Raw genomic sequence first — 27,212 nt, 5'->3', positions numbered from 1 at the left:
AGGACATTTTGGGGATGAGATATGAATATATAATTTGGTAATTAATTGGAGAGGACCATGTCTTCTCCCAAGTAAATTTGAGAGGACATTTTGGGGATGAGATATGAATATATAATTTCATAATTAATTGGAGAGGACCATGTCTTCTCCCAAGTAAATTTGAGAGGACATTTTGGGGATGAGATATGAATATTTAAATTGGAATAAATGGAAGGAGACCATATCCTATCAAAATTCAAATTTGAGGAGGTAAGTTGGGAATTGAATAATATCAAAATTTATATTAGTAATAAATTTACAGTTTCACCAATGTAGGTATGTACAAATATTTCTTGATAATTATAAGCCAATATTCTAAGTTAATTTAAACACTAGTAAAATTTGCAAGGTAAGATTAAGTAGGGTATTACAATATCATACTTCAGATCTAGTAGGATGTCGTTCTACAAATTGAGACTTGAATATGCCCTTGATGGTAGTTCAAACTATATTGATTTGAATGAAAAGATGGAGGCATTGTTGGAAGACAATGAGATTAAGGAATTCATAGACAATGATATTCCTAATCCATTTGATGCTCAGGATTTGGTAGGGTGGAGAAAGTGTGTGGCAAAGGCAAGAAGTATTATCCTAGAAGGAGTTCGAGATCATATTGTCTCGAACCTCGATGGTAAGGAAACTCCATTGGTAATGTGGAAGGCCTTGAAGGACCTGTTTCAAAATAACAGTCGCCACAAGAATTTGGCACTGAAGGACAAGATCAAAAAGATAAATATGGAGAAGGGTGACACAATACCAAAGTACTCGACCAGGTTCTACCAATTTTGAGATGAGCTTGGAAGTGTTAGTGTTATGGTTACCGAAGACAATATGGTGAGCCTATCACTTCTAGGACTTCCCAGGAGCTCGCACAGCTACCAAGACTCAGTTAATGGGAGGGAGAATCTACAAGAGTAGGAGTGATTGTGGTCCGACTTGGTACAAGAAGAGATTCAACAAAACACTAGGGATGGATCCTCATCCAAGCATGATGATGAGGATAACTATGCCTTAGATGAAAAGGTGAAAAAATGGAAGGGGAAGTCATCCCATTCCAAATTATATTCCAGTTAGGGTGGCAAGAAGAAGTACATATAAAATATTAAATGTTTTCACCCTCATAAGTTGGCACACTATGCCACAAAGTTCCTACACAAGAAGGTCGGTAAGAAATCCTAAGGAGGAGTGGCAAGTGAATTTCTTGCTTCACAATTCAAACTAGATTTCACCCTCATCACTTGCATGGTGACATTAGTGATGGGTAGTTTATGGTACTTGGATAATGGAGCCTCATTCCATATGACCGACAAAAAATATTTCTTCAGCAACTTGGAGGAGAAGAACTTCCAGATGCACATCGATATGGGAGATGATAGGATGTATAGTGCGACCGACATCAATATTGTTACCTTTCAGAGGGATTCTGGTACTCCTCTCACATTAAAATATGTCATGTATGTTTTAGGCTTGAAGAATAATTTGGTTTCAATTTCCATGTTGGAGGACCGTGGCTATGATGTGATATTTAGCAAGAGAAATGATTTCCTTCATCATATAGCCTCAGAATAGGTGAAGCAGATTGAGGGTCGAGTGAAGAACCTCTACAAATTAGATGTAGAAGACTGCATTGCTTTGACCACTAAAGCAGAGAAGGTTCAGAGCCGAGACATCAATGAGTTGTGGCATAGAAGATTGGGTCACTTGCACCGTGAAGATTTGAAGATCATGCAAAAAAATTCTACAGTATTTCCCAAGTGTACATTAGAGCAAAGAGACACATACAAAGGTGTACATTGGGGAAGTACACAAAAACTTCTATTCATGATAAATACAGTCGAGTGCAAGTGATCCTTGATAGAGTTCACTTAGATGTGCGTGGACCGTTCTCAACAACATCCACAACCAAGCATAAGTATTATGTAATATTTGTTGATGATTTTTCTTGCAAGTGCTAGATTTTATTCATGCAAAAGAAAGATTAGATGTTTGCTAAATTTTATGAATTTAAATCACTTGTCAAGAAATATACTGGTAGGAAAGTTAAATCTATCAAAAGCGATAACGATGGAGAATATGTGTCGAATGAGTTCAAGAAATTTTGTGCATTAGAAAGCATTCAACGAGAGTTAATTGCACCTCATAACCCACAACAGAATGGGGTAGCTGAAAGGAATAATAGAAGTATTGTGGGAGTGGCATGAGTGATGTTACATTATGAAGGCCTACTGTTGCACTTGTGGGTTGAAGCATGCAACACAATTGTTTATTTGTAGAACAAAAGCCCTCATCGAATTCTCAAGATGAGTACACCAGAAGAAGCTTTTTTCAGGTAAGAAACCAGATGTGGAAAACGTTAGGATCTTTGGTTCATCAGTCTAATATTATGCTACCATGGGCACACGGAAAAAGATAGAGCCAACAGTTGAGTTGGGCATATTTTTGGGGTACATTGATACACATCACAACTATTGGGTGTAGCTTCTATCCAATAGGATTATAGTGGTTCGTAGATATTTGTTCAATGAAGAGAAGGCCATGAGATGTTCCCTCGAGAGGGAGCTTTAGTTACATGCAGATGAGGATATTTTAGCTCCAAGGGAGGAACCTCAGGATGATGTGGAGCAACTACATGTAGAGGAGCAGAGATTGGAAGCACCCACTGATGCAAAGACTTCCAGAGATGGAAGGAAGCACACCATAGAGGCTGACAGATTGATGCATGATGATAGAGAGAATGTGGGAGCACCCACATCATAACACGGACAAAGGAGGTCACCAGATCGGTACACCGGCTACATGGCTTTGATGAGCAAGAGAGTAGAGGTTGAGACACCCTCATTCAAGGAAAAAATGTAGCAAAAAATATGGGTTGATGTCATGATTGAGGAGTATGACTCCATTATCAAAAAAAATGTTTGGGAATTGGTCCCAAGACCAATGGACAAGTTAGTGGCGAGTTCCAGATGGCTTTACAAAGTAAATCAAGCAACATATGGGAGTATGGATAAAAACAAGGCCATATTTGTGGCGAGGGGGTTCTCTCAGGTGGAGGGATTTGATTACGATGAAACCTTTCCTCTAGTAGCAAGGTACTCATTAATCAGATATATTCTATCACTTTTAGTGTAGATGGGATGGAGGATACATCAGATGGATGTCAAGACAACATTCCTGAATGATATGATTGAGGAAGCAATGTATATTGAGTAGTCGGAAGTATTTGAGACCTTCAATACAGAATCACATGTGTGCAGACTCAAGCAAATGTGATATGGACTAAAACAAGCACCCTGTGCTTGGTACACCAGGATTGATAGCTATTTCATCGGGTTGGCCTTCACCAAAAGTGAAGCAAATGTGAACCCTTACCATATTGTGGTTAAAGGTAAATTGTTGATTATAGTATTATATGTTGATGATTTGATTCTAATAGGTGATGAGAAGTTGATAAAATATTTTAAAGAGGATCTTGCAAGAGAATTTGAGATGAAAGGCCTGGGGTTGAGTCATTACTTTCTTGGTATGGAAGTATGGCAAGGAGATGAGGAACTATTGTCTCTGAGGGAAATTATTCCAATGAGATATTAAAGAAGTTCCACATAGAGAACATAAAACCCATGGAGATTCCTCTTGCAGGAAATTTGAGGAAGGAAGATGTTACTTCAAGTGAAGTAGTGGAGACTACTATTTATAGACATCTTATGGGTTCACTCTTGTATTTGGTGAACACACGATCAGACATGTGTTTTGTATTTAACCAACTTAGTCAAGCCATGGTTAAACCAACCAAACTTTATTGGAAGGAAACTAAACATGTGTTGAGATACATCAGAGGCACCACTCAGTTTGGTCTTTGGTACAAAAGGACAAAGGGAGTGAAGCTTCAAGGCTTCACAAAAGACGATTGAGCAGGGAGTCCATTCGATAGGAAGAGCACATCAGGGGAAATCTTCATTATTGGGTCAGCGACAGTTTTTTGGTACAATAGGAAGCAGAGATTAGTTGCACTCAGTTCAACAAAAGTAGAGTACATAACTACTAGTCAAGCATCTTGTGAGGCTATCTGGATGAGAAAGATCCTTGTTGGGTTATTTGGTCAGCAGATTTATTGTGACAAAAAGATTTGTATCAAACTCTTTGAGAATCCAATTTTTCATGATCGATCCAAGAATATCGACATCTGGTATCACCATCTACGAGATTGTGTGCATAGGAGAATCATGTTGTTGGAGTACATTCCTACAAAGGAGTAAGATGCATAGATTTTGACAAAGGCATTATCAAGATGCAAATTCGAGTTTCACAGAGGAAGGATGAAGGTAGAAGATAATCCCTTTCTTGTTGAGAAGGAGTGTTGTAAAATCCAACAAGAAATCCTAATTTATTTTTGTTCTTGAATTAAATTAGGAATTAACTTGTAATTCTAATTCTCATAACAATTTGTAATATTTAACTAAGTTAATTTGACTTAGATCAGTTAATTTGATTTGGGACTGTATCTAGAGTCATGTAGAGTGGTTCCTAAATTTTAGCAGCCCATGTTGAGTTCTTTTGAGTTGTAATTATTTAATTCAGTTTAATTGGGTTAAATTCAGTTAAACTAGTTCCAACTGATGAAGGAATTAGTGGGAGGTCCAGTATTGGGGTTTAACCAACAATGCTCAACCAGTAAACTGAAAATTCACTCATAATTAACTAATGCATGTCAGATCAGAGAAATACCTAGCTGAGATTGGAGTTCAGAGATAATGTACTATCAGTTTTAAAATCATATAAATTAAACTGATGGTGCATGCAATCAAAGGAAGGCCTATTAATGGATTACACAATTATTGATGATGAATTTTCCAACTAAATATGAGCTAATTCCCTAGGAAGTTGTGCAAGTAAATATGGGCTTGCCAAGTAGCAGATTTGGCTAAGTATTGGCTAGATCTTGCTTGTGAATTAGTGAGATAGTTTGAGATAGTGTAGAAGTTGCTCGCGCTTGAGAAAAGCATTGTAATCCTCTCAGATTTTCTAATTAATGTAATATAAAAATAGCAAGAGGTTTTAGATGTGGCTTTCTCCATAAAATTATTGTGTTATATGTGATTGAATTATTTCTCTTTTCTTCTTCACGATTGCATTCACTGTTTATTGTTTCTGCTGATGAGTAGAATATATTCAAGTCAATTGTTTTAGCATATTACAATTTTCAATTTGAATCTACAAGGAATTTCTACAAAAACTCAAGGAAAGGTGTGCACCTGCAGGGATTTTATCCCTCTCAGTGCATGGTAGATCCGATGTTAGATGAATCTAGGCTAGTTTCAGTCGTGCACAATCACATATAATTTGTTGAACATCTAATTATTTTGGCCATTTTAAATATGCTAAATATGTCTGAGATTAATCTGGTCATTTTAATTTTAAATTTTCTCAGTTACCTAAATTTGTTGAGATGATAGATATTGTTAATAACATTAATGATGGAAAATGATGAAATGGAGTTTTTGAATGAAAAGTGACAATGTAATAGTGTTGAATAATAGAAAATGTGAATAATGAGAATGTAGCCAATTATAAATAGTCTTCATTGTGATCAATGCCCAACTATTTTCTTCCAATATTCTTATTTTTCACCCCTGTTACTTTTGCCATCTTTTCATATTGATTATATGAAAATTGAAGTTGAAAACATAAACCATTTAAATATTTAACTCGATCTATTGTAGTAAAAACCATTCCTTGCCTCTCTTGCTCTCCAATATTAATAGGTTGAATTAATATAACATAAAATTCATTGCACATTGCCAATTATTGGTGCTTACATTGAAACAAATGCACATTGTTAATCTAATTGCTTTAAAATTAATGTACCATCATACATCTTATTACATCAAATCAAAAATCAACATCTACACTCAAATCGATGCTTCTAATGCAAGCAAACAAATAAGATTAGAAAACATCTACACTGAAATCAATGCATCTAGTGCAAGAAATCAAATAGGATTAGAAATCAACATCTATAATCAAATCAATGCATATAGTGCAAGCAATCAAATACAATTAGAAATCAACATCTACAATAAATCAATGCATCTAATGCAAGCAATCAAATATAATTAGAAATCCACATCTATATCAAAATCAATGCATCTAGTGCAAGCAATCAAATAGGATTAGAAAACAACATCTACATTGAAATCAATGCATCTAGTGAAAGCAATCAAATAAGATATTAGAAATCAACATCTACACTAAAATTAATGCATCTATTGCAAGAAATCATCTTCCCTCTCTCGCCCCTCCATCCATATCCATCTCCCTCCATATCTTGTTCTTTATCTCATTATCTCTCCTCCCCAAACATAAAAGTTGTCTCTCTCTTCAAATCTATCTATCCCTCCCTCCATCCCTCCCTCTCTATATCTCTCACTTCTTCCCTCTCTTCACCTTCCATCTATATCTCTATATACCTTTTTCTCTCCTTTATCTCTCTATATCACCCACAAAACATATACACTCTTTCTCCATATCTATTTATCCCTCTGTTGCTCTTCCTCCCGCTCTCTATCTTCCCCTTCTCTCGCTCTCTTCCCCCTTATATCTCTCGTCCCTCCTACTCTCCTCTCTCCCTCTCACTCCATGTCCCTTATCACTCCCTCCCTTTATCCACCTTTCTCTCTCTATATCTTTATTATTACCTTCGTCTACCCCCCCTCCAATTCTCTCTCTCTCTTTTCCCTCCAACTTTATCACTATATCCCTCCCTCTCTCCTTCTCTCCCCCCTTCTCTTCATTTCTTCTTCTTTTCTCTCTCCATCTCGCCCCAAACACACACTCTCTCTCCATCTCTCCCAAGTGTTACTCCTCTTTCTCTCCACTTTTCTCTCATTATGTCTTTCTTCTCCCCTCCCTCTCTCCCCTTAGAACTCCATCTCTTTGTCCCTCGCTCTCTTCTCCTCTTTGGTCCTCCCTCTCTCTCCTCCTCTCCCCTCTCTTTCAGTTTATCTACATCTCTCCCTTGGAACTCCCTCTATCTCTCCACTTTTATCACTCTATGCCTTTGTTCTCCCCTCCCATATATATGTAGAGTTAATATATATCGTGATATATTAATATATATATAGATATATATATAGATATATATATATATATATATATATATATATATATATATATATATATATATATATATATATATATATATATATATATATATATATATATATATATATATATATATATATATATATATATATATATATATATATTATAATATAACAAATTTAATATTATATTAATCGAAAGTTATTAGATTTAATAATATTAATACCATAATATATTAAGATTAATATTAGATATAATAATATTATTAATTTTCTAATATTAGAATTATATTTAATGATGTTTTTTTCTACTTCACATGATAACAAAATTATAATAAAACTACATCAAATTAATATTTTCAAATATTACAACTTTGACATGGAAATATTTATGCCTTTAAAGATCTTAATATATCCATAGGATATGGTTTTTTTTAAAGATTCATTTTACAAATATTTAATTAAAAGAAACATTAAAAGACTTTGGAGTAAGATTTTCCATTCTTTGTGTTGAATTAACTTTTTCCCCTTTTATTTAAAATATGATAATCGAGTAAATATATTTATGTAGTAAAATTTTTTGTTGAAGATAAATTTATAATCCATTTGTATTTAAAGAACAATTATATATATACTTACTCTCAAGAAATAACTAAAATTTTTAAAATACATATATATACTCTTAAAAAAAATCAGTTATTTCTATTTTTCTTAATAAAATTATTTTTCAAAATTAAAAAGTAAGTTAGTCATTACAAAGAATCTATTACTCCCTTGCTTTTATATTAACATCTATTATTCATGCAATTATCATACATGAATGAAAACAACTTAACTTATAATGAATTTATGAGAATAGAAGTTTTTATAATAAGTGTGAAGTACATATGACAACATCAAAACTCTTATGAGTAAATGCTTGTTCTTATTATAATGAGTGTATGATGTTATTACGCCGTAAGGCATTTCCCTCTGAAATGAACACCCCAAAATTGCCACTTGGCATAAGTCTGCACCATCCAATCAAATGTTAGACGATTCAAGAATAATGTGCCGTCAGATTAATATAGTTTTAATACAGTTTCATAGTTTAGTTTTAATACATTTTCACAGTTTTGACAGTTTAAATACCATTTCAGTTTCATCATGCATGTTACAGGGTTTTTGGATTGGTTGGTTTGAAGAAAGAGGAAAGACCACCAAAAACCTGAGCAGTAAGAAGGGTTCGTGAAACCCTCACTAGGTTTTTTCAGAGGTAGAGCACTCGGGGAAGAGTTGAATGAGTGACAGAAGAAATTTTCAGCATCCTCCCATATTGTAGGGCCTCTTATTTCTGTTAAATTATTACTAGTTTTTCCAGTATTATGGGTATAGACATACAGAGCGCCATCTTTTCCCAGTATGATCCTTGAGGTTATCTTTTGGAGCTTATTTTACTTTTAGATTCTGCGATGAAAGAATTGTGTATTAGTTGCCTATCATCTATTTCTTTAACAGAGCAATATATTTGATCCGTGATTTCCATATCTTTTGGAAAAGAGTATCATTTCCTTGTTTGTTTTATTTTAACAGGTGTTGAATGACGAAACATTTGCAATCCTTGTATTGATGGCTCCGGTCACGACATTCATCACGATCCCAATAGTAATGGCCATATACAAACTAGCGTGGAAACAAGTCCCATACAAGCACAGAAAGATACAAAGAGATAAACTAGATGAGTTGAGAATTATAGCTTGTGTACATGGTTCGAGGAACATCCCAGCCATGATAAACCTAATAGAGGCCTCTAGAGGGGTTGGAAAATATGCCCTACACCTCTACATTATGCACCTAGTGGAGTTGTCTGAAAGGTCTTCTGCCATCATGATGGTTCAAAAGGAAAGGAAAAATGGTCTTCCATTTTGGAACCACAACCGATCAGAAGAAGACCAGATTGTGGTTGCATTTGAGGTGTACGGACAGCTGAGCAAGTGGCAGACAGAGCCATGATAGCAATTTCTCAATTTCAGGACATGCATGAGGATATCTGCAAAATTTCGGACCAGAAATGGGCCACCATGATCGTCCTCCCTTTCCACAAATACCAGCGTGTTGATGGTGTCCTGGAGTCTGTGAACCTAGGATTCAAGATGGTGAACGAGAAGATATTGAAGAACTCACCCTGCTCAGTCAGCATCCTGGTGGATAGGGGCCTCGGGGGTCAGTCCCGGTTGGCGCCTTCCAATGTAGACCATAACATTGTGGTTCTCTTCTTCAGAGGTCCAGATGATCCTGAGGCTCTGGTGTTTGGAAGAAGAATGGCAGAGCATCCAGGCATTGCGCTCACAGTCATAAGGTTCATGTCTGGAACAGAATTCAACCACACTCTCGTCAACCTTACTCCTCTGCCCGCCCATCAGCGTGAGACACAACAACAGTACAAATTTTCCACTGTAGAAATGAACAGAGAGCATGAGAGTATTCTGGATGAAGATGCCTTAGTCCCTATCACAAAGAAAACCCACTCATCTGATGGTAGTGATGCGGGGAAACCCATTGTGTATGAAGAGCAGGTGATCAGCAACACGGTGCATTCAGTTCTGGCAATTGCAAAGAACAACAAGTACAACCTGTTTTTGGTGGGAAGGGGCATTTTCCATCCCCGCTCGTGGTAGACTTGGTAGATCAAACTGCGGACTGTCTAGAACTAGGTCCAATTGGGGATTTTCTGGCCTCACCAACTGTTCCAATCAGTGCATCAATATTAGTGATTCAGCAACATGATGATATTCATACTGATGAAGTGCCCTTCTCAAAAAACGTTGACTCGACAAGCGCTGTCAGCATTTAATCTACCCGAGTCTCCTCACAAGGTATGATCGCTTAGGCTTGATAACTTTCACTTTTGTTTATCTTCTTGACTATTTCCATACAGATAACAATGTCTCGAAAAATACTCTTGACTTTATTATTTTCAATTGGTCTTTTACAATATCTCGGTGGATCCACATCTAAGATAGCGTCTTAAAAGTTTCACGTACTTCCTCTATAACCCAATGAACCTATCACTCTAACATAATTAAACATGAACTATAAAAGACATTTTCAAGTAGATCCATAAAGTAACCAATCGTTCTGTTAACTACTGACTAATAACTGGGCGTAACCTTGCTAACTACTAGACATGAATTAATACGGTGGTATCCCCTCAGCTAGGCTATACAAGACGGTATATAAGTAGGAGTATTGCTCTGATTTATGGTTTTCTCAATATGGAATGAGCATTTTTTCCACTGTCTGCTATCTTAATATGGAATGAACATGGTGTCCACTGTCTGCTTCTAATATATAGTAAGCCTACTTTGCAGGTCCCAAGTTAGCTGTGGACACAGTGATCTCGTAATGCACCATTAGAGATGCAATTGCACACCGTTGACATTAGGAATTATTAAGAAGAATTTTGGCATGGCATTAGGTCATTGGTATCATTTCCAAAAGCTAAAGCTAAAATAGTATATCTTATATCTAAACCTTAACACTGGCCTTGCAACCAACATCCCCAATACTACCAAAACAGTAATATCAAAGTGCATCTTACACAATGAGCAACCAGCAAGCTACATCTAACAAAAGGTGGTTGCATGTAGTACATCTTTAACTTATTGGAGAGGTGGCATGTACATCTTATTGAAATAGTTATTTGTCTACTAATGTTATAATACAAAAAGGTCATGGAAATCAGGGAAAATTTTAAGAACCCTCCCTAAATTTACATGTATAATAAATGGGTGGATCTCTATAGGAAAAATGGAAGGCAATTTTATCAATAATATGATATGTATATATAATTCTTTGGTGAATCTCTCACCAGACATGGCGAATATTTTACTCAATTATAAAATCTTGTGTTTATTGAATACACAAATGAAATCATTGCATTGCTTTAAAATATCTTTGGAAATCAAAATTACCGAATTTACATATCGATAACCTAGTGGGTGTAGGATAAAATTCACCCGTGCCATTCACAGAAAGCATGAGAAAAAACCTAATACTATATATAAAACCAAGAAAAATTCAAATTCATCAATTCTAGGGACCTCGTAACCACCCTGCCAATACACAAGTATGTTCCTGTTTGCAATTAGAAAAATTACCCAAATTACAATCTGTTTACTCCAGCATATGTTGGAAAGTTATAGAAGGATGACTAGTGCAATCAATCCATTCCTTTTAGCCCTGGATTTGTTTCAGTTTAAAACAGAAGTATATTAATATACTTGTCCAATGTCTATGCTTTAACCATTCACCTTAATATGTTTTTACAATATAATTTCCTAAGTCTATTTAATATCTTCATTATCATAAAAACCAACCTATATCCATCTTAACTCCACATCTACCACTCTTAGGGAGATGAAATCTATTTATCCCTCTAAGCACTTGGTATACCTAGAATTAAGATGGATCTAAGATAATAGAATTTCCCCTTTAAATAGTCTATGCTCACATGAATACCATGGTATTACCTTGGGTCAATACCATGGGTTATCATAAACCTTGAGCTTAAAAATTACTATTAGTAATTTATAAAAATACATAAAATTAATAGTTGATTTTTATTTTATTTTTTATTTTAACCAAGCTAAAATGTTTAACATACATTAAATTACAACATCCATTTTTTCTCTTGATCGTATCAAATATTTGTTCACTCTATGCTAGTTTGCAATCACGATATGTGATACCTCTCGGGGGTTAGTAGATCTAGAGTAAAGATGGATCTATGCTGGTTTAATTCCCCCATTTAAATAGGCTACACTCCAGGTGAATACCATGGGTCAATACCATGTGCCATTTTGGTGAATACCATGGGTCAATACCATGTGCCATTTTTATTTTTATTAATACTAATATTTAGGGTTAATAATGTTTTTTTGCATGGTATTAATAACAATCTAGTCCACGGTTCCATGGTATGGAGTCAATACCTCTCGTTTATTTATATTTTTATTAATTTACCAAACCTCTTTTACAAATATGGTATTTGGCCCATAGGATTCACTTAAATAAAACCTCTTTCTTGAGCCTTCATAAATAGAACGAGGTTATGGACTAAACATAAAAAGAGGTTTTATTTATTTACCATGCGTCTAGTTTATTTATAATTTTATTTATTTACCATACCTTTTGAGTAAGTATAAAAAGACGTTTCTCGGATGCGGGTGCAGGAGCGACGTGTTGATGGCGTTAGCGGTGACGTGGGCAGGTGGCAGGCCCGTGACGACAGGCAGTACCAGGTGAGGCGGAATATCAACCCGCATGCAGTCCGACGGCCAAAGGCATTAATGCCTGTCTTCTCAGCTCGCGCGAGCTGCTTGGCTAACGGTGAAATGGAGCAATTTAACGGGAGAGGGTTTGTTTTGCAGAGGAATATGGGCTGGCATTACATTGATGCCTTGCTGCGCTCAGAGGAGAAAGAGGGCGAGGAATCGAAGTGCATTCGGCCGGTTTCAGGGCAAGGGACGAGCTCGCCCTGAAACTGTGCTGAGATTGTGTTTGTGAGGGTGCAATTGGAAAAGCCAGAAATGCAGAGGGAGAGGCCGTGCATGTGCAGCAGGCGAGGGGGAACCAGAGGCAGGGCCTCCACACAGCGGCAAGGCCACATTTCGCCTTCCTCCTCCATTGAAGTTACGTCAGCGCCTCAGAGGTTCCAAGGAAGCAATGAGGTAGGTGGCGGACGTGCTGGTAGAAGCACTCGAACAGAGGAGCGTTAGACGGAGCCTCCCACGCTAAGGTATAGGCTCCCTTGCCCTCAAGCCAATTCTACTCTGGTAATTTCCATTATGATTGAGCCTGGTGTGTCTCAAATCGCGGAGGCAGAGACAATTATTGCAGCAAGCCATCCTGTGCGGGGGGCAGAGCCTTTACCGGATTGGCAACGTTACAGTAGAGAGGAATCACCCATCGCGTGCTTTCCGGTTGGGGCAGGAACTAGTCGTCTGGCCCCTGGACGAGAGTTCGGAATTGACCACGCGCGCCCAGCTAAGGATTGCGTCCCTGCTGCCGGTCCTTCAGCGCTTGCTGGTCCAAGCAGGCCAGCACAGGAGGGGACCTCTGGCGCGGTCATCCCTCTCTCAGACTCTGATGATTCTCTCCGTTTCGGGTGCCGAGTAAAAGAGGTGCCCTATACCACCGATGAAGAATGAGCTCGCTCCCGGTAACCTCAGCTGCATTTCTTGGGTTTTCTGTTTATGATTCTGCCAAGTGGCATCGGTATCTTTGTCAATGTGTCGGATGTAATTGTTCATGTGTCTGTCTGTCTTTGTCTGGGTTAGTCCATGGTCCTGGTGTCTGTTCAGAGTCTATGTGTCTTCAGTGGCCGAGTATTGAATTCCAATTTTTGATATGGCTCAATTTTGGAATTGTAATCAGGGCAAGAAAAAGGCTGATAGGTAAATCTCCATAGCCTTGCCCACTGTACTCTATATGTATCTCTATTTTGTATGATAATAGAATTAGTCGTATTCCGAAAAAAAAAAGTATAAAAAGACGTTTTATTTATTTACCATACCTCCACTTTACTTATATTTTTATTTGTTTACACCCTTGCATGTATATAAGGTGACTTATGGAGTAAATATAAAAAATGTTTTATTTCTTTACCATACCTCTCATTTATTATATTTTTATTAATTTACCATACCTCTTTTATAAATATGGTATTTGGGCCTTTGGCCCATAAGATTCACTTAAATAAAACCTATTCTTGAAAATGGGTGAATGGAAGGTTGTAACTCCTAATTTCAAGGGCTAAATTTACTTTTTTACCCTCTCCCTTATAATAAGGTGGGCTAGTTGAGGTGATTTGTAAAAATGTACTATGATACAAAATATTCGCCCACTAAAAATTTAAAACCCCTTAATTTCGCCAAAGGGTGAACATTCGCCCCTAAAATTTTCTATGATGGAAATGCTATAGTATGGCCTCCATTTGGACTGTTTTTGGATGTTACATGGTGTGATTGACTCACTCGCGACCAGCGACAACAGTTAGAATTCAGTCATTGATACATGCAACCGCATTTAATTAGCATTGAGTGGTCAATTAATGTTTTGGCAAGAAATATGAATATTGCATAAATACGGCTATGAAAATACGATGTTAATGAAGCAACAAACAATTCTTAATTGTCCTTATTTTAATAATGGCCTTCATGGTTGTATTTATGGACTATTTCTAAATTCGATAATTCCTACTTATCCTCTTTGGAATGCCCAAGATTCTCAATTGTAGAAAAAAAAAGATAATGCCAAATTTGTAGGGTTCATACAGAGCTCAGCATAGCAATCCCATGATCCTTTGTCTATTATGAGTACTTTTCCATGCATAAGTACAGTTAATGTAGGCACCTCATTCCAATGCATTTGGCAGTGGGAATCTAGAGTGATTTCAGTTGTTTTCTACTCAATCATTCTTAAATTTATCATATACCTGGTATAGAGGATGTTGTATGTATTTTGTAGATGCTAGGAGCAGCATACAGGGCAGCCCCATAGCAATCTGATTGTTCTCACTTGTTTTCTACATTTGCCTCCCCATGCTTGTACTAAAGAAAATTGTGCATAGTATTGGCAACATATCAGTTTATTGTATGACAATGGGAATGGTTCCTTTGATTAGAATTATTCCCTACACTGTGCTACCCTATCATGCATCTTTAAACGGGCTTTACCTTAAATCTGAGTATGATATGTTACTTGAAATCACTGGTTGTAATGGCATAGTTGCTATTTTTGCTCTGTAATGTAAGGTACACCTGAAATCTGACAATGATATATGGTTACACATATATGTAGAACTTGGCCTTGTATTAAGTACCTGAGGGAAATTTTTACCAATTATAGAATCTAACCCTAGGCTCATTCAACTGTAATCATGATGAATGATTGCATGGCTGGGAAATGGTACCTTCTGTAGAGTTGTTTTCAGTTTACTTTTCCAAGATTTCAAGGGATGTTTTGATGAATGATTATAGCATATTAAATGGTTAGGATATGGCACTTATCCAAGTATTTTGGTATTTCAGGCATGTTCTATTTTCAAGAGCAAATGCATGCTCAATAGAAGAGACCTATCAGTTTATTATCACTGCTCAGTATTTCAACTTGCTTATCCAAGATATTTTGGTATTTCAGGCATGATTTTGTTCTATTTTCAAGAGAAAATGCATGCTCAGTAGAAGAGACCTATCAGTTTATTGTCACTACTCAGTATTTATTAAGGAAACAATTGAAGGATAAGGCATGGTAAACATGAGCCCTCAAAATGGTAAACTCTTCATCACACGGTAAAATCTTCATTACAGGGGGATCAGTATTCTAGCTCTACATGTCTCCACTATTTAGACCTTGATATCTATATCTGCATATATGTGTAAGTAGCATCTCAATGCGTTGCACCCATGATTGTTGTCAAAGAGACCATTCAGCAATCTGACTCTCACCAACTTTCTCTCTGTGTATGAGTTGAGGGAGTATGTTTAGCCAGTCGGAGTGTCTTCTTCTAATAGAAGCCAATGGTGGTTGTTTCTTAGTAAGAAATTTGGATGACACTCCTTTTGATTGACTCTATGGTCAGAGGGTTGCCAAAATTTATCATATACCTAGTATAGAGGATGTTGTATGTATTTTGTAGATGCTAGGGGCAGCATACAGGCCAGCCCCATAGCAATCTAATTGTTCTCACTTGTTTTCTGCATTTACCTCACCATGCTTGTACTAAAGAAAATTGTGCATAGTATTGCCAACATATCAGTTCATTGTATGACAATGAGAATGTTTCCTTTGATTAGAATTATTCCCTACTCTATGCCACCCTGTCATGCATCTTTACACGGGTTTTACCTCAAATTTGTGTATGATATGTTACTTGAAATAGCTGGTTGTAATAGCAGAGTTGCTATTTTTTCTCTGTAATGTAAGGTACACCTGAAATCTGACAATGATATATGGTTACACATATACATAGAACTTGGCCTCCTGCTAAGTAATTGAGGGATATTTTTACCAATTATAGAATCTAACACTAAGCTCATTCAAGTGTAATCATGATGAATGATTGCATGGCTAGGAAATGGTACCTTATGTAGAGTTGTTTTCAGTTTACTTTTCCAAGATTTCAAGGGATGTTTTGATGAATGATTATAGCATAATAAATGGTTCGGATATGGCACTTATCCAAGATATTTTGGTATTTCGGGCATCATTTTGTTCTATTTTCAAGAGAAAATGCATGCTCAGTAGAAGAGACCTATTAGTTTATTGTCACTACTCAGTATTTATTAAGGAAACAATTGAAGGATAAGGCATGGCAAACATGAGCCCTCAAAATGGTAAACTCTTCATCACACAGTAAAATCTTCATCAAAGGGGGCTCAGTATTCTAGCTCTACATGTCTCCACTATTTAGACCCTGATATCTATATCTGCATATATGTGTAAGTAGCATCTCAATGCGTTGCATCCATGACTGTTGTAAAAGAGACCATTCAACAATCTGACTCTCACCAACTTGCTATCAGATTTTGCAAAACTTCTTAAAAGACAAATACCTTGTTATTGAAGTTCCATCTTCCAAAACTTTAGCTGTTGGAAAACCAAGCAAGAATTAATGGTTGGAAAAGGTCTCCAATTATAAGAGAGATATGCTATGCATAAGAATATATAAAAGGGTTGAAACACAACTTGCTCACATAATAAGAAGCACCAAACAAAAACATAAACCGTAAATCCTCTTTTTCCTTCACATTAAAAATGGTATTAAGCTTGATTCCATAAAATGTTACGAGTTCAGGGCCCAAGGGCTAAAATATCACATCAAGGGACACAAAAAAAAACACCCCTCTATTGGATAGAGGAAATGAAATATACACCTCTACGCAGTACTTTTGTCCTTGTTTCCTTGCCAGGACTTTGCTTTGTGATACCAGAATGCAACAAAAGAATTTCAATTATAATTCAACATTCAAAACGAGTCCACTATCAAAAATGAAATGGAGTTGGAGTTGAAGCTGAGCAAAAAGACTCAGAAAATTAAAAGGCTAAAGCAAGAGATGCTAGTGGCAAACTAATATAAAGATATTCTTATACACATAATTTTGAAAGCATGTCGTTTTTCACTGTTACTTATCAACAGATATCATTTACCGACTGATGGTACTCCTTTGCTTTTTTAGTGGTAATTAATTTTTTGATCAATTCTACAGCCTGATGTTGAGAGTAGCATCTGTTTTTGGACATGTCATCTGTTAGCGCTTGAAATTTCACCTCAGGCTGAGAAAGGTAAATCTCAAGGCAACATCAAACCATTTAGCCTCGTAGCTAGCCCTACGGGGCAGGAGAAGGCTCTCTCCGGTCTATCTCGGTAAAATATTCAATAGATGAGATGACCAACAAGGTAACACTGATATTAGGCTAGTAAACTGATCAAAAGGGTTGATTTGGGGTTTTTTTGGTTTTTGGTGGAAAATTGAGGAGAGGGCAATTTTGGGTGCGGGGATTGGACACAGTTTCTGCAGGGGGTTCCTTGGGGCGAGGTAGGAGACAGTATTGATGCCTTTGATTGAGGTGGATGGTCAGGAATGAAAGGTGAGGAGCTAAAGAGAGCAAACAATAACTTTGAATTCTGTTTAGACAGTAGAAAACATTGAAATTAAACAAACTTAAAAGCAGAGCATGGCAGGCATGAATTCTTACTTTAACACTTCATTTGTTTAATGTGCAGAAGGAAAAGAAAGGAAATGATTCACATAAAACACTTACAAGTACATAGAGAAACACACCATCAACACATGAGTCCACAAGAATCCCAAAGAGGACTGCAAAACCCTGGTCTTCCTTAGCAAAAAATTGTAGAGATACAGTGAATAATACAATGATAGCTTCTCCCTCAAGAGTCCAACCATGAAAATGAGCAAGAAAGTACATAATATAGATTATCTAACCTCTTTCCCTACCTCCATGGGTCGCGATCACTATCCTAGGAGCTGTTTCAACCACTTCTAAACTAAGCACTACAAACTAGGCAGTCAAAACAACTTGCCTCTATAAGCTAGGAAACCAATTCATTCATTTAATATTTACCCTTTTCATGAATGAATCTTCTAGAAGTGTTACACAAGAGTAAAAGTGTCTTAAAAGTACAATAATTACATCAAAGAGAGTCATAATTCACCCCAAAAAGTCAAACTGGGTCAAACTGTGTTTTTCTGAGCTGTACAGTGCATTTTGGAAAAAACTGCCTGACAGGTCGCGCGCCCCTGCCTGACGGGTCGCGCGCCTTTGGAACCGATTTTGGGGCACTTTCAGGTGTCAAAATTGGGAAATAGTAGGCTTGTTGGAAAGGTCTGTGAGTCTACTTTCCACCCCAACTGGAATTTTTGAATTTGGAGTTCATTTGCTCTGTCAAAAATGCAATCTCCCAAGATTGCTTTCTGCAATTCAAAAAAGTGGCAGAAAGTCATTTTTTGCTAGTCTTTTGACTTTCTGGAGGCCCAAAACTTCACCAAATCTCAAGTCCATCCATGGGAATATGTAACTTTGCATGAAAAATCTGGAAATGCTGAGTTTTTGCCAAACTGAGTTGCCATGATGAAGGGTCGCGCGGGGGGTGAGACCCGTTAATGGGAAAAACCTGCAAATTGCCTAAAAATACCAAAATTCACCCAAAATTCTCAAAATTTCTTGGGATTTGTGCTGTGGATAGGCTATTTAGTTCCTTGATCCTTGAGTGAAGCCTCGGCCAAAATGTGGATGGGATCGGGCCTCTTTCTTCATTTTAGTGCCTTCGCCAACCGCCTTTGATCTGGCGATTGCAATTTTGACATTTCTCTAAAACCATGAAACCTGTGCAAAAAGTGAAAGAGGTGTTTCTTCTTTGGCATGTTATGGACAAAAACCTCTCTCATTTTTCTAAAATTCATCTTTTATTGCTCTGGAACATCATTTGAGTGCGACTTTTCCCGATGTGTGAAACAAGGAATTTTGTCGAAATGGAGCGAAATGAAGGGGATAGGGAACTTCTAAATTCTTGGGGAAATTTTGGGGAGTAGGGAGGGATGTTAGGAAGTAGGGGAAAGTGGAATATCAGATATTGAGTGAGGGGAAGGGGTCCAAAAGGGCAAAACACAGGCCCAACCTAGAAAATTGCCAGGTTGTAGCTAGAAACTAGGGTTTGTGCAAAAATGAGGAATTTGGCGGATATAAGGGATGGGAAGTGTTTGATAAGGTACTTTAAGGATAGGGGAAGGTGTATGAACATCAGGATACAATTTTTGCGGATGATTTGACCGTCCAAGAAAAATTGCCTTCAAAACCCTAGGAGAGGGAAATGACCTTGCCTAGGCACAACTGAAGCATGAACAAGGTGTAACATGACCCAATGGAACCTAATATGATGATGAAAACCCTCTGAATCATGATACACTCAGATGAATGATGACATGGACTGCCATTTGGACAACTTTAAACCAAAGCAAAGTGGAGCTTTTCATTTGCAAATGAAGGCCTTTGAGAATGCAATCATGATTTCCTTTAACCATGGCAAGCAAGAATTGTTTAAGATTGAGAGCCTACCTTACGAAATTTGGCGATTTGTGGCTCCTTGGTGAATTTACAGGCGTTTTTACAAAGAGGTCACTGACGGGTCGCGCGCCTCACCCAACGGGTCGCGCGCCACTGACGGGTCGCGCCCGTTATAATTTTGCATTGCTGGAAGGCTGCTGACAGGTCGCGCGCCTCTGACGGGTCGCGCGCCTGGTCTGACGGGTCGCGCGCCTGTCAAGCTCACAAATTTCTCCCAATATCTCTTGCAGGCACTTGCTCAATGACTTAGATGCACAATGAGGCTCGATGGAGGGAGATTGGGGCTTTTATAACCTTATTTGAATTAATTTCATGCCCAAACCCACTTTATAATGTTTTTCCTTGACACTTTATAAACTTAACTTTTTCTTGGTTTCCTTTGTCCTGAAATTGACTGATTTGATGCTTTTCTTTGATGCTTTTTGCAGGGATAGCATCTGAGGGATCTTGGCAAGGGAGCCAGGGTTACATGTTGTCCTTAGAAGCCTTTTGAAATTTCACCACTTTTACAAAAATTTGAAAAATGACCTTGGCTTTAAAAACAGAGTTTTTAAATCCAAGGTGAAAATTAACTGTACAAGATAGAAATTTGCGAAGAAACACCTTTAAAATCATCCCTCTGGCTTGCTGAGCACTTATTGACCTTCAGAGACATGACCTTGTAAACAAACTTGACCAAAACCCTAGACCTAGGAATTTGACCTCAAGACAAGACAAGACAAAGCTTGAAAGAGATTTAAGGACTGAAATGACTTTGATCCAACAATGCCAAGAGGGGGACAAAGACATCAGCTCCTCCATCAGGGTTATGGCATGCCTAATGGAATGCAAAAATTGACACTGATGAGACACCTACTTATGCAAATGCAAAGAGCTTTGATCGTTGATGGAGGGCTACTAGACCGACTCTAACATTGGCTCCAATGGGGATGGTAGCTCCTTGGAGGTACCAAGAACCTCAGACCTCTGGGAGAGCAGACCAGTGCTTTCAACCATTGGGCGATGGAGTCATTATTCCAACAATCAACACAGACCTTGACACATTTATTGACTGCAAACTTGACCCAAGCCGACACAATTATGAAACCTACATGACTGAAAACTGACTCACAAATGACTCATGACTGACTTAACTAAAACAAAAACTTACAAAGCTTATTGAAGGGCAGCAGTCCATCAAGATTTGAAATCATGATGACAACCACCTGTGTTTCTAACAAGACAATATACATCAAACTATATCAAAATGCCAATGCAACCAATCAAGCAGATGCCTTCTTGATTGATTCTCCCAATCAGATCTCATGATCAACAATAGATACTGGTAACTGGGCATCCAAAAACATAGCTGACCATGATCTCCTTCATCACTGAACACTGCAATAAATACTTTCATTGTTGGCTGCAACAAACTTGCTAGAGGATCATGAAAAACATGAAGATTTGCCATTGCCACCTTCTGCTGAAAGAACAAGGTGTCTTTTGCTTCAAATTCAGATCTGCCTTCATCACGTGCTTCGGAAAGAGTATGTTCCTGGTCTTCAAAAAATTCTGAACAAGTAGATGAGCAGATCTCCTCTTGAAATAACATTTCAAAACATGAGACATATGAGGAAGAATCTGAAATGGAATCCTGAATGGTTTGATCTTTTGTAGTTTGAATATATGGTAGGTCATCCTCATATGATATGACGGCCAGGTTTTCATGTTCCTTATTACATTCTTCAATCATAAGGAAAGAAATTTCAGATGACCCTTGAAGCACAATATTGTCATTTATGTTGTCTACCACAAATTCATTCAGAGAAACTTTTTTACTTGCTTGAGCAAAGATCTCACCTTGCTGTTCATGAGCTGAATGAATGACCTCTTCATGAAGACTTGGTTCTAATGAAAGACTGGTAGCACGACTGAGAACATTTGAATCCATACCGTTGTCTATGATCTCAACAACAAAATTCTCCTTTTTCAGGATTCAGCACAAGGTATTTTTGGTCATCATGATCTGAATGTTGATCTGAAATAGCTGACTTGACTGCATCACATTCTGAAATTGAATCTTGACTACCCTGCACGTTGTCTTCTTCTGTGGGTAGATCTGAAATAGAACCCTCTCTTTCATCATTTTCAGCCATATGGCCATCTTCAACCTGCTGATCTTGATTCTGCAAAATATCTTGATCATTTTGACAAGTATCCACTAGGTTCTCATCATGTTGCTGAAATGGATTCTCATACAGAGCCTCCATGATCTCAGCATCCATGAAATTATCATCTTCATAAAACTTCTCAAGGCCTTCAATAAAACTATATGCATGCTGGCAACAGTCTTGAACTAAATTTAATGATGGATAAGAGTCCTTATATCATTCAATGAACATAGCATGAAAATCCTTTAAACAGTAAATACAAGCAGGCAACAAACTTTCATACCATGATTGAGCTGTACCTTCCAGAGTGGCCAAGAATATCTTCATCAAGAAATCTTCAGGAAAATCCACCTTCAACTTGCGAATATGCATATGAAATATAACTAGATGTAAAGCAGCATCCTTCTTACCATCATCGTTAAATGTAGGCAGATTCCTTGACCAATCTACCTTCGGAATTTTATTTGGAAAACCGGGGATGTGATCTCGGCTCAAGGGAGCATATCTTCTTATGATTCGGTCCATCTTGAAAATCTCACAGCTACTGATCTCTCTGCAGTGAAGTCACCATGAAGCACTGATCGCTGGATTCTTCAGTGAAAGGAGTCGCCAGGTGAATGATTTCAGCCTTTCAAGTGTCTGATCGTGGCCCACCATCAACAATCAGATCTGAACTTGATACATGTACTGGGGTAAATTGCACATGAACTGTTACATTCACAAGCTCACGGAGGTCGACTGAAGCAGCGTTTATCTACTTGCGCTGATGCAAAGCAAGAGCGTTTTCAAAGGCTACCTGGCGTATCTTCAGACTCCGTCTAAGACTTCTGAAATAAACACATCAGTCAACAAACAATTTTTTCTCCCCAGTATGGTCGCCAATATGTTAGCGCTTGAAATTTCACCTCAGGCTGAGAAAGGTAAATCTCAAGGCAACATCAAACCATTTAGCCTCGTAGCTAGCCCTACGGGGCAGGAGAAGGCTCTCTCCGGTCTATCTCGGTAAAATCTTCAATAGATGAGATGACCAACAAGGTAACACTGATATTAGGCTAGTAAACTGATCAAAAGGGTTGATTTGGGGTTTTTTGGGTTTTTGGTGGCAAATTGAGGAGAGGGCAATTTTGGGTGCAGGGATTGGACACAGTTTATGCAGGGGGTTCCTTGGGGCGAGGTAGAAGACAGTATTGATGCCTTTGATTGAGGTGGATGGTTAGGAATGAAAGGTGAGGAGCTAAAGAGAGCAAACAATAACTTTGAATTCTCTTTAGACAGTAGAAAACATTGAAATTAAACAAACTTAAAAGCAGAGCATGGCAGGCATGAATTCTTACTTTAACACTTCATTTGTTTAATGTGCAGAAGGAAAAGAAAGGAAATGATTCACATAACACACTTACAAGTACATAGAGAAACACACCATCAACACATGATTCCACAAGAATCCCAAAGAGGATTGCAAAACCCTGGTCTTCCTTAGCCAAAAATTGCAGAGATACAGTGAATAATACAATGATAGCTTCTCCCTCAAGAGTCCAACCATGAAAATGAGCAATAAAGTACATAATATAGATGATCTAACCTCTTTCCCTGCCTCCATGGGTCGAGCTCACTATCCTAGGAGCTGTTTCAACCACTTCTAAACTAAGCACTACAAACTAGGCAGTCAAAACAACTTGCCTCTATAAGCTAGGAAACCAATTCATTATTTAATATTTACCCTTTTCATGAATGAATCTTCTAGAAGTGTTACACAAGAGTAAAAGTGTCTTAAAATTACAATAATTACATCAAAGAGAGTCATAATTCACCCGAAAAAGTCAAACTGGGTCAAACTGCGTTTTTCTGAGCTGTACAGTGCATTTTGGAAAAAACTGCCTGAGGGGTCGCGCGCCCCTGCCTGACAGGTCGCGCGCCTTTGGAACCGATTTTGGGGCACTTGTGGGTGTCCAAATTGGGCAAGAGTAGGCTTGTTGGAAAGGTCTGTGAGTATACTTTCCAACCCAACTGGAATTTTTGAATTTGGAGTTCATTTGCCCTGTCAAAAATCAAATCTCCCAAGACTGCTTTCTGCAATTCAAAAATGTGGCAGAAAGTCATTTTTTGCTAGTCTTTTGACTTTCTGGAGGCCCAAAACTTCACCAAATCTCAAGTCCATCCATGGGCGTATGTAACTTTGCATGAAAAATCTGGAAATGCTGAGTTTTTGCCAAACTGAGTTGCCATGATGAAGGGTCGCGCGGGGGGTGAGACCCGTTAATGGGAAAAACCTGCAAATTGCCTAAAAATACCAAAATTCACCCAAAATTCTCAAAATTTCTTGGGATTTGTGTTGTGGCTAGGCTATTTATTTCCTTGATCCTTGAGTGAAGCCTCGGCCAAAATGTGGATGGGATCGGGCCTCTTTCTCCGTTTTAGTGCCTTCGTCAACCACCTTTGATATGGCGATTGAAATTTTGACATTTCTCTAAAACCATGACACCTGTGCAAAACGTGAAAGATGTTTTTCTTCTTTGGCATGTTATGGACAAAAACCTCTCTCAGTTTTCCAAAATTCATCTTTTATTGCTCTGGAACATCATTTGAGTGCGACTTGTCCCGATGTGTGAAACAAGGAATTTTGTCGAAATGGAGCGAAATGAAGGGGATAGGGGACTTCTAAATTCTTGGGGAAATTTTGGGGAGTAGGGAGGGATGTTAGGAAGTAGGGGAAAGTGGAATCTCAGAGATTTAGTGAGGGGAAGGGGTCCAAAAAGGCAAAACACAGGCCCAACCTAGAAAATTGCCAGGTTGTAGCTAGAAACTAGGGTTTGTGCAAAAATGAGGAATTTGGCGGATCTAAGTGATGGGAAGTGTTTGATAAGGTACTTTAAGGATAGGGGAAGGTGTATGAACATCAGGATACAAGTTTTGCGGATGATTTGACCGTCCAAGAAAAATTGCCTTCAAAACCCTAGGAGAGGGAAATGACCTTGCCTAGGCACAACTGAAGCATGAACAAGGTGTAACATGACCCAATGGAACCTAATATGATGATGACAACCCTCTGAATCATGATACACTCAGATGAATGATGACATGGACTGCCATTTGGACAACTTTAAACCAAAGCAAAGTGGAGCTTTTCATTTGCAAATGAAGGCCTTTGAGAATGGAATCATGATTTCCTTTAACCATGGCAAGCAAGAATTGTTTAAGATTGAGGGCCTACCTTACGAAATTTGGCGATTTGTGGCTCCTTTGTGAATTTGCAGGCGGTTTTACAAAGAGGTCGCTGACGGGTCGCGCGCCTCACCCAACGAGTCGCGCGCCACTGACGGGTCGCGCGCCACTGACGGGTCGCGCCCGTTATAATTTTGCACTGCTGGAAGGCTGCTGACGGGTCGCGCGCCTAGTCTGACGGGTCGCGCGCCTCTGACGGGTCGCGTGCCTCTGACGGGTCGCGCGCCTGGTCTGACGGGTCGCGCGCCTGTCAAGCTCACAAATTTCTCCCAATCTCTCTTGCAGGCACTTTCTCAATGACTTAGATGCACAATGAGGCTCGATGGAGGGAGTTTGGGGCTTTTATAACCTTATTTGAATTAATTTCATGCCCAAACCCACTTTATAATGTTTTTCCTTGACACTTTATAAACTTAACTTTTTCTTGGTTTCCTTTGTCCTGAAATTGACTGATTTGATGCTTTTTGCAGGGATAGCATCTGAGGGATCTTGGCAAGGGAGCCAGGGTTACATGCTGTCCTTAGAAGCCTTTTGAAATTTCACCACTTTTACAAAAATTTGAAAAATGACCTTGGCTTTAAAAACAGAGTTTTTAAATCCAAGGTGAAAATTAACTGTACAAGATAGAAATTTGCGAAGAAACACCTTTAAAATCATCCCTCTGGCTTGCTGAGCACTTATTGACCTTCAGAGACATGACCTTGTAAACAAACTTGACCAAAACCCTAGACCTAGGAATTTGACCTCAAGACAAGACAAGACAAAGCTTGAAAGAGATTTAAGGACTGAAATGACTTTGATCCAGCAATGCCAAGAGGGGGACAAAGACATCAGCTCCTCCATCAGGGTTATGGCATGCCTAATGGAATGCGAAAATTGACACTGATGAGACACCTACTTATGCAAATGCAAAGAGCTTTGATCGCTGATGGAGGACTACTAGACCGACTCTAACATCATCCATCAGGCGTCCCACGGAGCATAGCTTCACCACCAGATACAAAGTATTTGCATATTCATGAATAACATTCAGTGTGACAACATTAGGATGACAAATTTGTCCCATCCCAATTCTCAGTCCATTTTTTTAAAAAGAAAATCAGTCTTTACTCTGCAGGTTCAAAAATAACTAGGATGGATGTTCATGTCCTCACCATGTTGAACTGAAAAAATGTTGAGTAAAAAGTTGAACTGGAACAACACTCCAAAGAGGACCATGAGAATCGCAGATACAAAAGTGAGGATGCGACTACCCTAACCATTTAGGAACTGCCCGTTTTACACCTGAATGTAATTTTATATACGAAGGGGTATGGCCTGTACTAAGCGGATTTAGACCAGTTTAGGTAGGGGCTACATCAGCAGGCACCCAGGATGCATATTCAATAGATGGAAGGAAGGCTATCATGTACCTCCATTCATCTATCGAAGTGTGGAGACAGCCAAGGACAGACTCGTTAAGACACATGAAAATCTACTTCAAGGATGAGGTTTTCACACATGGGTTCCATAAACAACAGAATTTAAAAGACACAGAAGTGCGAAAGAATGGAAAACTTACTTTGCATCTTGTAGGATGTACGCCCATTGTATAAAACAGTCGACCTGTAAAAATGACTTATTAGTACTCGACCGAGTTAAAGATTGACACTTCATTGAAATATCCATGCAGAACCCCTGATACTGAATGTTCCCAAAAATTTGTTAACAAATGGGAATTATCCCATCATTTTTTGGTATATTCGGCCATCGACATTGGCATACCAAAATATCGTGTTGGCCAGAACATGTGGTGACGAGACCCTATAATACATCTGGCAGAGTGCATGTATAAACTTAACGCATGTGGGCGGGAGACCCTGCAATGCATCCGAAATATAATTTAATTAAATATGAATTAAAATATAAAAGCTGGCCCATGTTACAACCACATATATTAAAGGAAATATATTAATTTAATTAAATATATATTAAAATGTAAAAGCTGGCCCATGTTACAACCACGTATCTATCAGCGATGAGCACCAACATGCATACATATCACTATTTGACACGGTGATACCTATTGATGGCAACT

At 38.1% G+C, this 27,212-nt stretch overlaps 1 pseudogene; it reads left to right on the top strand.

The window, feature by feature from the left end:
* The first annotated feature begins 435 nt into the window (after positions 1–435).
* LOC149198781 (cation/H(+) antiporter 19 pseudogene) lies at positions 436–9,969 on the top strand (annotated as a pseudogene).
* The last annotated feature ends 17,243 nt before the right edge of the window (positions 9,970–27,212 follow it).

The sequence above is a fragment of the Pinus tabuliformis genome, chromosome 2_1, assembly GCF_031772625.1.
Source record: "Pinus tabuliformis cultivar Carrire ecotype Pingquan chromosome 2_1, CPIR1, whole genome shotgun sequence".
NCBI classification, from domain to species: domain Eukaryota; kingdom Viridiplantae; phylum Streptophyta; class Pinopsida; order Pinales; family Pinaceae; genus Pinus; species Pinus tabuliformis.
The sequence above is the reverse complement of the archived record's forward strand: the minus strand, read 5'-3'. Positions and strand labels throughout refer to the sequence as shown.